A 13881-nucleotide genomic window follows, 5' to 3' on the forward strand; every position below is an offset into this window, starting at 1 on the left:
AAAATGTGTTCCTTCTAAAATAAAAATAGAGGGGCGCCTGAGTGGCTCAGTCGGTTGAGCGTCCGGCTTGGGCTCAGGTCATGATCTCACAGTTTGTGGGTTCGAGCCCCGCGTCGGGCTCTGTGCTGACAGCTTAGAGCCTGGAGCCAGCTTCTGATCCTGTGTCTCCCTTTCTCTCTGCTCCACCCCGCTCATGCTCTGTCTCTCTCTCTCCTTCAAAAATAAATAAACACATTTAAAAAAATTTAAAAAAAGAAGAAATTCAGTTTAAAAAATAAAATAAAATAAAAATAGAGTATTAATAGATAGGTAATGGACAAATTATACATTTACCTTTTTTATTAACATTTTATTGATAATAAACTGCATCTATAAAATTAGATGATCTTCAAACTTATGTAAAATGTTTGGGTATTGAATAAATCACAGAGAATAATTCTGGGCACATATTAATAACTCAGTATGAATCACTAGTTTAATTACTATGATTGTTATTATATAGTCATTAAATATGGTACCAGCATGTTTATAAAATTGGGAGTATGTTCAGGCTGAAATTTTAAGTAAATTTTGGTAGCATTATAATATATATTTTATAATCTGTATATTACAAATTAACAGATTTATCCCTTAATTTTAAGCCATTGCCCATACTATTTTCTCTGTCTGGAAGATTTTTTCTTCTCTCTACCAAGTTATTCAGTTCTCATCTTTTGCCTAGTTTTCATTCAAGAAGTATTCTGTAGTGTCAAAAAATGCAAATGAAACTGCTTCTCAAAAAATTTTTATTACTTTATAATAGCTTGGTCATAACATTTACTAGAGATTGCATACCTGTCCATTGATTTTTTTTCTATGTACAAATAGAATATACTCTCTTTAGAGGCAAGATTCATAACTTCTTGTTATTTTATTCTCCGCTCTTTGCTGGGAGCAAATTTAGTACACATTTTAAATAATAAATATAATGGATGAAGGGAGTGGAGGAAGAAAATAAAGAAAGAATCAGATTATGGGCGATTTTCATTTTCCTCATCATGGATTTTTTTTTAAGTATGTGCTCGGCATCTGTATTTCTTGAGCTGTGTTATTTCTGTCCACTTACCATCCATTTGATTGAGTGAGAATGAATAAAGTCCTGTGGACTTCTTGGAGTAATTAATAAGTATGTATAACTAAGAAGTATGTTGAAGGTCAAAAGAATTTCCTAGGCAGTACTTTGAACTTTTATCCTACCTGTTCTGTAGGAGTTGGGGTCACACTGTTTATTATTTTGGAATCATCACTGTTCTATTATTTTGTCTGATATGGCCTGATTATATTAAGTTATATCAGTGTACAGATACATTCCTAGTACTATTTCATAATAATATTTTTGGTTTTAATAATATATATTAGAATTTCTTGACTTATTGTTTTATTTATCATATTTAATAATGGCATTAAGTACTTGATATTTTACAGAGATGTTGAAGTCTGATAAGAATTAAAACTATAATTAAAACAGATTAAGTTAAAATTATGAAAACGTTTCAAATATTTCATATACTTAAATATATAACAGGAATATTTTGTGCATTTAAAGTACCTATTTGCATGTAGAATATGTTTACATTTATTCTGTCCATATGCGTGAAAAAGATAATGCTTGCATAGGCTTCAAAAAGTAATAGACCAGAGGCTTTCTATAGGAAATGAATTAATGGGTCCATTGTGCATGAAATCCCATTTCGTTAAAAGAAACAAGCCCATCGGTCTTTATTGATCTTGTTGCTTTTAGATTGGTTATGCCTCCTGGTTTCCTTTTATTTAATCAAAGCTGCTATGTGAATGTAAAAAAAAAATAGTCTTAAAACTTGAAATGATCAATTGTCTTAAAATTAATTTCAAACTCTAACTGTCCCCAGATGTCAACACATCTTCACTTCATACATATATAATATTTGAAACAATACAATAATTAGGAAGGATTAAAGAAATGATCTATCTGATTACATAAAAACAATGAATTGGATTGAATCTTATATCCTGGAATCTACATGAGGAAACATTCAAGTTTTGGTTACATGAAAATTAGTCACACGTGCACTAACATGCAAACATACATGTGCACACATTCCTTATACAACCTTTTAGGCCTTAACAGACTAAAATAAAAAGAAAGTTAGACTAATTTTTTAACTTTATATTCAAAATGTGATAAAAGGCATTGTTGAATGCAAAAATCTGGCTTGTTCATAGTTCTATTTCTTTTTCAAAATACTGTAAAATTATAAGAACAATCACTTTCCTGGACTCATTAAGTTGACTACATTTAATGTGAAAGTATAGTTTCTTCTTAACTCTTTTTCTCCAAGTCTGAATGTATAAATAAATAAGTATGTATGTATGTATGTATGCATATGCACATACATATTTACACTAAAGAATTACTCCATCATATCAGAAGAACGAAAAAAGTTACCATAATGATTATTTTAAATTACATACTTGGGAGACATTATTCATCCTATTACATTCTTCAAAAGGAACAACATAATAGGAAAAAGTGCAATCATAATTTGGACCCTCAGTGTAGAAAATGAGCAGGAAAATACCCTTTTTTGTTGGGTTCTTTTTCTTCTTAAAAACTATCTTAACTTTCATTGGTTATGTTTTTATATTGTTTTTGTACTAATGCAGGTGTCAAAGTCTTGTCACCACATGGTATTATTAATGTAATCTTTTAACATATATATTGAAACAACTATGAGGAGGTTAACAATTTCCATGAAAAATTCTTGGGAAATCAAAAGTGGCAAATCTGACTTGGTCTTAACTATGAAGACCTTGTCTTTATTAACCATTAGCTAAGTTCAATATACTTCTTTAGTACTGAATAAAGTTTTTTGAAGACAGTTTTAGTATATTTTAGAAATTAAGAGTTTTTACCTTTAATAAATTATACGTCTATTTTAAATTTCCTCTATTTCCTCACTCATTTTCTAAATCATTTTTAATTTAAATTGTTGAATGCTTTGTGAACACTGCATAGAATCTTCGAAATGACCAACAAAAAGAGACACATGAAAACCTATTTCAAACATTGTATTTTACTATAAACATGGAGAACAAACTAATGGTTGTCAGAGAGGAGGGGGGTGGGAGGGTGGTCAAAATGGGTGAAGGGGAGACGGAGATACTGGCTTCCAGTTATGTAGTAATTAAGTCATAAGAATTAAAAGGCACAGCACAGGAAATGATAGTATAACAGTGTTGTATGGTGACGGATGGTAGCGACACTTGTGACCATTGCATAATGCATGAAGAAATTGAATCTTTATATTGTATACCTGTAACTAATAGAACATTGTGTGTCAACCATATTCAAATAAATTGTTACTTAAAAATGTTTTATTAGTGAATCATATAAGGTGTAATTATTTCCCTAAAGTGCAGTTAAAGTAACCTTAATTCCCACTACCAATTTGAGTTGTGAATGTATTTTTTTAGTCTAAGCATTGTATATGGTTCACTTAAATATAACATTTATATAAGCAGTTGCTTTAATTAGTCTGAAATTATTTAGTGTTAATTTTGACAAGTGTATCTTTTCAAAATACTCCTTTTATCGCTCTCAATACTCCAAACATAAACATGAGAAAATCTTTATAATACAGATTCTGATATACTATTAACTGAAATACTTGCTATAGAACCATCAAGCCTAGTGTATGAAACCAGAAATGCTTACTCTTTTTTTAAAAATCACATGCTTGCCATCATTTATCCATCAAATGAGAATGAAAAAAAAAAAAACTAGGTAATATTAAGTAATTGGAAAAAAATGATTCTGAAACTTAACTTTCTTCATTCACTTACTCATAAAAAATATTTAAGATATATGTTTTTCCCTTATCACTTCTGATATTATTTCATCAAAGGTGCAGAAGTTCTTTGGACAAAAAATAAGATTAATCATCACTTCATAATTTATGTTTTCTACAGAAATATACAATATATATAACTTAAAGGCAACAAGTATACATTTATAGATCTTAGAGAAAAAAACGAAGTTCAGGTCAAAGGTCCTGAATTTTTAAGGCAGTAAACATTTTCATCTAATATTAATCTATAATTAAATCTGATGTCTCAATTTATGAACTTTTTGATTATTGAAAGCTTCCTCTTATAACACTTTGTTTTATACGTACATGTTAGTTGGGACTTGTCTTGTTGTAAGGGAAATAATCCCATCTTCAAATGAATTTATGTGTAAAAAGTAATTTACTGCCTCATATAATAAGGATGTAAGGGTGTGTATAGCTTCAGGCATAGGTTTATTCAGGACTCAAATGAGTCACCAGAATCCTTTTTCAAGCTTTTCATTTCTTACCCAGAACTCCCAGGCTTACATCATCACAGTATCATGTCAATGTCTAGTCACAAATAGTGTATATAATTAAAGTTTTGATTATAGCATTATATTAACTTTCCATTGATCTCCAGGGAAGACATTAAATAGGTATGCCACACACTCGTACCAAACATTCTGTCCTTCATCATAAAAGTATTCAAGCAATTTACAAAAGTAGCGATTGAACAATGAGTCTTCTGTACTTATCTCTCAACTTCCACTTTTAAAACTCATAACAGGGGCACCTGAATGATTCAGTCGGTTGAGCATCGGACTCTTGATTTTGGCTCAGGTCATGATCTCACTTTCATGAGTTTGAGCCCTGGATTAGGCTCCACACTGACAGTGGGGAGCCTGCTTGGAATTCTCTCCTCTGCCCTACCCTGCTTATGCACTGTCTGTCTCTCTAAATAAATAAACAAACAAACAAATAAACAAACAAACAAACTTAAAAAAAAACACAAAAAATAACTCATAGCAAATCATGGTTCATCTCCACTCCATAGCTTTTCTTTCCTACTCCAATCTCACTGAACAGTTTTCATGAAAAGCCGTAGAATAATCCAATCCAATCCATAAACATTACATAAATTATGTAATTTGGCCTATAATAATTGTGAAATTTTACTTTTGGGGAATTTTTAAAGGTTACATATGATTATTCACTACTCATAATTAATATCAAAGTTAGAAACAGACATAAATTATATACTATTTCTTCAGATTTCACTATAGTCTTTTAACAATGAGGCCAACTCTGATTTCTGATCATGAAACATTTAAACCCGGAAGATACAACAAACAACATTAATATTTAATTGCCCTTGATGATTCTTTTTTGTTATGGATTTGGAGCCTTAATGGCTGGAGTAAATAAGTATTGCCAAATTCTTGGATGCTATTTAAATATCTTTAAGCTAATAATTGCAGCTTAAATATGTGTGCTTAGTGATGGCTTGAGTTGTATTTTTAAATATTTATTTTAAAGAGTTAATGTAAAATACTTTATTATAAATAAAGTGGTTATTGTGATTCAAAGATACGTAAATTGTAACCCCATTAGCTGTGTAGTCCTAGAAAAATCATCTAAGGTCTCTGAGCCTTGGCCTAATTTTCTAATAGAGGAATATGATGAGCATTGTCTGTAGAACTAAGAATATGTAAAGAAACTAGAAAAGCATCCAATTGGAAACAGTTTATGAAACAACAAAATGTATTTCAAATTATAGTTGTTAAATATCTGGGTTTATTAAAATATTAAATAAGAAATAGTTCACTTATTATATAAATAGTATATAAAATATTATCAAAATAATTCATTTTGGGATCATCCATTCATTCAATTCATTCATTGGGATCAATGCATTAAAACATTTATAGAACTGGAAGGAGAAAGAGGGTGGAGAATACAGTAGTGTTGAAATGATCAAAGTTCTAACAGGGTTACCTTCCTCATTTTCCATAAGGCTGTTTAATTTGGAAATTCCTTCTAATGGAAAAATGGTAGACATGAAACTTTTTCTGCGCTTTCAGCTCAGCTTTTCTCAAGTTTACGGTGAAATTTAACCATAAGCAATATTTTATAAAATCAATTATTTTAAATATTTTTCAACAATAAGAACAAAAAAGGGAAGGGCCATGAAAGTGGCAATATCACTTTCTATAAGTATATTTGTATATATGATCCATGGTACCTGATCAATAGGGATGCTTCATAAATAATCAGAACTGGGAGCGACCTTGAAATTTTTATTACTACCATCTAATTTTATCAGTTTAAAATGCAAAACACAGAGATTAAATTGCCCTCAATCATATCTCTAGTATAAGGTAAAAACTACAATCAACCAATTAACTAATGAAAATAAAACCGTTTTTCTAACACATGTGCTACAATCCGTTTACAATGAGAATAACCTTGCCAGTACTGCAGTTTTTGTTATGTAGAAATGAGTTAATTAGGACTTACTTAGAAGTATGTCCTGCTCATAGGAAAATCTTAATACACATTAGAATTGACAATGGAGATGATGATCAAAATGATGCACCATGAGAATCCCATCACAAGAGAAATTCCCCTGTTCATATACTATACTAGCATATGTAATGCCAGTATGTATATGTGTGGTAGATGGTTTTAAGGACACAAATTCCTTCGAACCCAATATGCATGGTACTTTGCAATGTGGCATTGCTGATGCTCACATCCATCAGGCAGGCCTTGTGATTTTCTTTAATCAACTACATATTTGGAACTAATACTATGTGAGTTCTGGAATCTAGGCATCAAGAGACCCCTTGGAGCCTCCACATTTACCATCTTTAACTTTATCCTGAGATGGACACATATGGAAGGCCATTAGCTTAATGGAGAATGAAAGGCCATGTGGCACCCCAAGTGACAGCCAGTTCCACCTGTCAGTGTGATTATAAGCCCACCTTATTCTATTCCAGCCAGTTCATCAGCTGACTGCAGTCACTCAACAAATCAGAATTCATGAGAAACATTTTCAATGTCGTATAAACCACTAAAGTTTATGGTAGTGTGATATATACCAGCAAACAATACATATAAGACAGACTTGATTTTCATTTACTTTACTTTGCTTATTTTGATATGATTCTTAAAATCTATGCATCTTAAAGCAGAAAATTCTGTTTATCTCTCCTAAACATCAATGACCTAGTGAGCTGAATACAATTCTATATTTTCAGCAAAATGTTCACTTATTCAGTCTGGCATGGATATAATTCAATAATAAATACATATAATGTTATAATTGCTAAAAATTACTTTTTTCAACTGAAACATAATTGAATCAAACTTAAATGTTTTTCTACAATGTTGTATAACTCACACCCCATTTCCTAGATTATTATTATGTTAGTAATTTACATCTTTCAATTAATGAATCAGTATTGATATATTTTCCTTCTGATTAGTCTGGGATTTTGTTTTTGGAAGGAAAACTACAGAGTTAAAGAACCATTTCATCATATATCAAGATTACCTATCACTGTTGGTGTTGAACTTAATCACCTGGCTGAGATAGTGTTTTTTCCAATTTCTCCACTACGAAGTTACTTGTCTGTCATGCAACACCCTCATGCTCTTTACACTATACTCTGAAAGAAAAGTCACTATGCATAGGCCAAATTCAAGGAATAGAGAATTATGCTCCCCTACCTTGAGGGCAGAATATCCACACAAATTATTTGGAATTCTCCTTCTGTACTTGAGGTTTGTTTCCTCTGCCTCATTCAATCATTCAGTCAGTCATTCATTTGTTGATTCATTCATTATGGTTCATCATTAAGGACTCCTGTATATTTATTTTATACTTGAACTGTAATCCAATACCACCTTATCCATTCTGTTGGTCAAATTTTTCCAGCTTTGGCATTGGGAGCTCTTTTAGTTTGCTTTTGTTTCCCTTTGATGTACCCACATCAACATTAGGTTTGTTTTCATTCAGTTTTTGACTACTATCTTGCTTCTGACACTATAAAATACTCTAAACTCATCCTGTGTATTTCCTGCTCTAACCCTAAAACCAGCCATTTTCCAAGGAATCCTACTTTCTTTTATTGGAGGATATTATTAGAAACTAAGTTCTGGGTTTTGGGTGTCTTTGTTGTGTCATTGCTCCTAGCCCCTCTCAGGTGACAGAACAAGGAAATATATGTATATGCACCTGTATATAAACTACCTTGTATATGTGCACATATATATTTTATATGTAATTATCTTTTTCTATATCAAGCTAAAATGAATGCATATTAATATCTACAACTCTAAGTCTTCTCCACATGGATCATCCTAGCCTTTTCTCAATTCTTACAAATAACTACCACCCCAATAATGAGAAAAGTGACTCTTATTATCCGTCTTTCATTTACTCAGTTACAGAATATATGTATAGTCATACCAGAATTGTTAACCTGTACCCATATGGGAAAATAGTTTTATCAACCAGAGTACAGTGGTTATGAATAACTGTCTTAATGATCTTATTCATTGTCTTTGGTTTTAACAGATTTAACTTATTCCAAAGTGACTTAGACTTAACTCTGCCACTTTATGCTAGCCCTCTTAGTTGGGGAGGAAGAAATTTCCTATGTTTTTTCAGGTCCTTCTAAATGGACTAATCAAATTTACATAAAAACAGATTAATAGGAGAAAATTGAATTTAATATCATACATATGGGAATCCACACAGATGTGAAATTCCAAAGACAAGGCAACATGAGCCTCATATGACACACTGAGCTAAGGAGAGGGGTCTGGTCTGAGGATACAAAGAAGACCATTAGCAAGAAGGCGAGAGATGTTTAGAAAGTAAAGATTTCCCTGTTATGCAGATAAGTTTTTTAGGTAAATTGGAATCTCTGTTAATAGCTTTCTTCCTGGTATAAGCAGTCTTTTCCAGTGTAAATTTAGGCAGTTAAAGGGGGAGGTAAAGGGCTTTTCCTGAATTTTCTGGGTTGTGATTGCTTTTAGCTCAAAGTAATCTTCATGCCAAAGTAGCCCAACTTGGGGTAGCCTCCCCTTGGGCCCTACGGTTTGCATCATACATTTGTAAAAGATTATTTTATCTCATATTTAATACTGAGATTCCCCAAGCTCTTTACTTAATATTATATATTTTTTAATTTGGTATACATAAATGTTCACCCTTTATCCTGTGGAATTCTTTGGGCTTTAACAAATTCGTAATGAAACATATCAACCTTTACAGTGCCATACAGCATAGATTTACTACCATAGAAAAAAATCCCTTTATATCTGTATAACCCTCTCTTCTCCTTTGAACTCTAAGTGACTTCCTTTCTGACTACCATTTCTACAGTTTTGATTTATCTAGAATATCATATAATTGAAATCATGCAATATGTAGCATTTTCACATTGGCTTCTTTCTTATAGCAGTATGTACTTAAGACTCATTCATGTCTCTTTGTGAATTGATAACTCATTTTTAAGTCATTTAATCCTATTCCATCATTTAAATGTCCATCCTATATGATAGAATATTACTTATTCTTGCAACTATTGAAGGTTGTTGGAAAGGAAGAATTTCTTGTCCCCTTTAAGGTCCTTCCAGCGAAACTAAGAATCCAACTGACATGGGACAGAATAACAGGAGAAAACAAAATTAAATTTTGTGCATATGAGGAACCCACACAGGCATGGAAATTTTAAAGACAGGCAAAATAAGATATGTATGCCATTCTGAGCTAAGGACAAGAAGGTAGCAGTTTGAGACTTCAAAATAATGAAATGCAATTCACAGGAGGATGAAAAAGAGTAAATGTTTGGTAAACAAATGTTCATTGTACCACTCAGAAACAATGGGACATAGAGGCTTTTATCAAACAGATCTTGCTAGACTCCTCCCAGTTTACCATAAATATCACAATGTGCTTATCTGTGCTTAAAAACTGTGGAGCAGTTTTTAAAGTCCTTTTTAGGCAGTTGCATGTAAAGGTAAACGGCTTTTTTTCCTGAATCTCCTGCATTCTGATTGTTTTCATGCTAAAGTGAACCATTTGGGGAAGGCCTGACCTTTGGCCCTTCAAGGTCATCTTGATAAAGTTGGTTTTGGGTGATTAGGAATAAAACTGCTGTAGGTATGTATCCATGTGACAGTTGTGTAACCAAAGTTTCAAATCTGTTGGGTGTATACCCCAAAGCGTGGTTGCTATATTGTAGGGTAATATATATTTATGTTTCTAAGGAATTGCCAAGTTGTTTCACAAAGTGACTTTACCATTTTTGTATTCACACCAGACAAGCATGAATGTTCCTATTCCTCTACAGTTTAGCCAGCAATTGGCAATATGTTAAAATTTTATCTTAGTTACTCTCCTAGGTCTGTATTAGTATCTTACTATTTTAATACACAATTCTCTCATGAAAAATAATGTTGGACATCTTGCAATATGCATGCTTTCTTTCTGCATATCCTCCTCAGCGAGGCATTTGCTGAATATTTTAACTCATTTTGAGTTTTTTGTCCTCATTTTTGAGTTTTAAGACTTTCTTATTTGAGACAGGAAATCTTGAGATTTCTGGAGTGGGAGAAATGGATTTTATGAGGTGGGAAAAGTCTGTGGTGAAGTCTATTCTCCTGGCAAATAAGCCTTTGCTTTCAAGAATATTTTGCTTCTTTCACAATGATTACTTTTCTCCTGTTCCAGCCAGAGGTATGAGGGCTGAGGCAGCAGGAATCTTTCTTTACTCTTTACCATCATATGCTTGTAAGGTTACTGGAAGTAAAACCCATGAAAGTAAAACCAATGAATCTGTGGGAGGTAAAACACACAAAGAGTGGGGGATTGCATCTTTCAGGAGTTTCTCACTCTCACCCCAGTCCATACTAAATCTCCATCAACTTGTGAAAATTACCATTTAAGTGTTCTTGCCAGTTCATGGCTCCAGTAGCTTCTGCTTCAGATAAGCAGGTCTCTTCTGTGACTCTCTGGATTTGACTTCTCCATTAGAATTTGGGGTGATTTTTAATTTTATCAACTCAGTTCTTTGAAGAGTTTAAGAAAATTTGTTGAATTTCAGTTTGTCTAATTTATCTTGTTGTAGGGATAGGCTTCATAGTTAGAGCCTTTTACATATTACAGCCGAAATCAGAAGTCTAATGTTGAAGTTTTGAAGAAAAATAAAGATACCATTTACTCTACCTACTTGAAAGAAAAACTTAAAATTATTGTTAGTGTACAAAACATTTTATTTCTATTAAAATATGTCACATATTAAAATTGCCCAAATGCCCCTTACATTCATAAGTTGGGTTATGTAATTTTTATTATGTTATTCGCATTTGGACAATGAAAACGATTACCCATACAGTAATCATTAATAAGCTGAATTTAAAGAAATATATTTTTTTAATTTTTAAAAATATTTTTAATGTTTATTTATTTTTGAGAGAGAAAGAGAGAGACAGAGTGCGAGCAGGGGAGGGGCAGAGAGAGAGGGAGACCCAGAATCTGAAGCAAGCTCCAGGCTCGGCTCTGAGCTGTCAGAGCCTGACATAGGGCTCAAACCCACAAACCATGAGATCATGACCTGAGGTGAAGTCAGACGTTCAACCGACTGAGCCACCCAGGCACCCCTAAAGAAATCTTCTTTTAAGACCAACTAGTAACAGTTATCTACTTAACTAGCCAAACTGGATTAATAAATTTATTTCAATCTCTTTTTAATTTACGGAATCTATTTGTGACAGCAATGGAAGTCTATGATATGTCATTGTAGTTTGTGATTTTTAATACCTTCTTTCTATGTTGTCAAAGGCATTTCATTATTATAATTTTTTTTTTATTTTCTTAAATATGCCTTGTAGAAGAACTGTGGAGAACAGTTAGGAATGCATTGCTGACATCTACAGATTTATTTTTTTTATTACATAGAAATTTTTAGTAATCAGGTGTTATAAACTTGTGCTATAAACTTTACACAAATTATTGCATGGGTTGGAAATTTTACTAATTAGGAAAAATCCAATGACTATGAACATTCTTATAAGAAGCAGAAAGACTACACAGGGAATTAATTTGGCTTTAAAATTTTTAAGCTTATAAATTACATCTATAAATAAGATAGTACATGCTATTCTTGTAATCCTTACTGTAACAAGTTTATAAATTTTTTTTATTAATTTAATACCATCAGGTAGATAGGTTTTTTTCAGACATTTATTATCACCTGTGGTAAAGAGTAAGAAGAATGAATCAGGGTAACAATTCATATTGCTGTGTGAACTAAATGAATAGAGACTGGATCTTTAATCTTTGAATATTCATATCTACTAGATAATTATAACATGGTATGTGTTTAATAAATACTGATTGAATAAGGGAATGAACTGATTGAACTATTAGAAAGCATATTCCTATTCTTCTATCACAAAATGAGAAAATTATTACAACAAACCTGGAGTTCCTAAATAATATCATTATGAAAGTTAAAATACCCAAACTGTGCTATAATTATGAGAGCATATTAAGAGTCATGTTTCTCTAGAAACCAATAAATTAGTTAAAAAAATTATCTTTAAGGCAAACAAAATGAAAAAAAATTAGATTCCAAAAAACTGGAAAATTTAAATTTTAACGGGGAAAGTGATCAGCAAACACATGAAGATTTTATTATGTAAAACTATATGCTGAACAATAGAAGAAAATGATTCATATGGAAAGTTGAAATTTTAATACCTCTCAGTGACTAAGAGAGCAAATAGATAAAAAACCGGTTAATAAAATACTTTAGGGCATTTTCTTTAAGGTGTAAACATATTTAACATGTATATTATTTAACATAATATAACATCATTAGATTAGTGGAAATAAAAATAAATGTCTTCCAGTAGCCACATAATCATAGATTTTTCGGTTGGTAGATATTCCTATTAGCTACTTAATGTTATTGAGGATCATACTATGTGGTCAGGTCGGAACAAAGTATGACCCTTATCTGAAATAGCAATTATTATTTCTGATATGATATCAAAATGAGAAACTCAGAGAGTTTGAAGTGAAGATGGTTCATGTAGAGAAGGCTCAAATGGGAGAAAAGAAGGCACAGAATATTGTAACATTCTCTGTCCAACTTCTAGCCTAACTGCTATTTGGTGTAATACTATTGTAACTGATGGTATAAATTTGATTTTGATAAAATTAGTAATAACACTGATATTGATGATCATATATATTGGAAAATTGAATTAAAACCTCCACATGATGTTTTTTTCAATAGAAGCTTATTGGCCGCAGAAGAATTAGAATTAGTTAATAGATTAATTCAATGTAATAATTAATTGATTTGTACCTCTCATAAAATTCAAAAATTATAATAAAAAATTGTCAAGATTTTATATGATCATGCTTTTTACATTCTATAAATTGTGTAAAAGATGACAGGGAAAAAAAAAAAGGAGTCATGAACTAATTAAAATGACAGAGTATTGACCAAGAGAGTCAGAGCTTGAATTGTAGATACTGTTGATTATCTTAATAGGAAAAGTTCTGTCTTTGTCTTTGGGCATGTCCAGATGTCTGGTTATTCTTGTTCAAGGTAAGGACAATGGAATTTATGATGTGCTATATAAGGAGCCAAATTCCCCTGGTGACCTCAGAGGTCAATTTCTTTACTAATGGTTTGCAGTTGGCCTATGTTCCAATTGCACCCATGGAATTTTAACTTACAGAGGTGACCAAGTGGAAACATGGGTCAATGCCATTGAAAGAAGAATTTATTACTTATAGTTCTGCAGAGGAGGGAGCACACCATGCCTGCAGGACTACATGGGTAAACACCAGGTTCGATCACAAGGCAGAAGGACCAAGGGGGGAAGAATGGCCTAGAACTTTATTATTGTATTTTCTATAGGAAGGATGAGGCAAGGCAAGGCAGGAAAACAGCTTAAGATTGGCTGGTCTGAATAATGTCTGTGGGCTCTGGGCTAAGTG

This window comes from Neofelis nebulosa, chromosome 3 (assembly GCF_028018385.1).
Source record: "Neofelis nebulosa isolate mNeoNeb1 chromosome 3, mNeoNeb1.pri, whole genome shotgun sequence".
Classification (NCBI taxonomy): domain Eukaryota; kingdom Metazoa; phylum Chordata; class Mammalia; order Carnivora; family Felidae; genus Neofelis; species Neofelis nebulosa.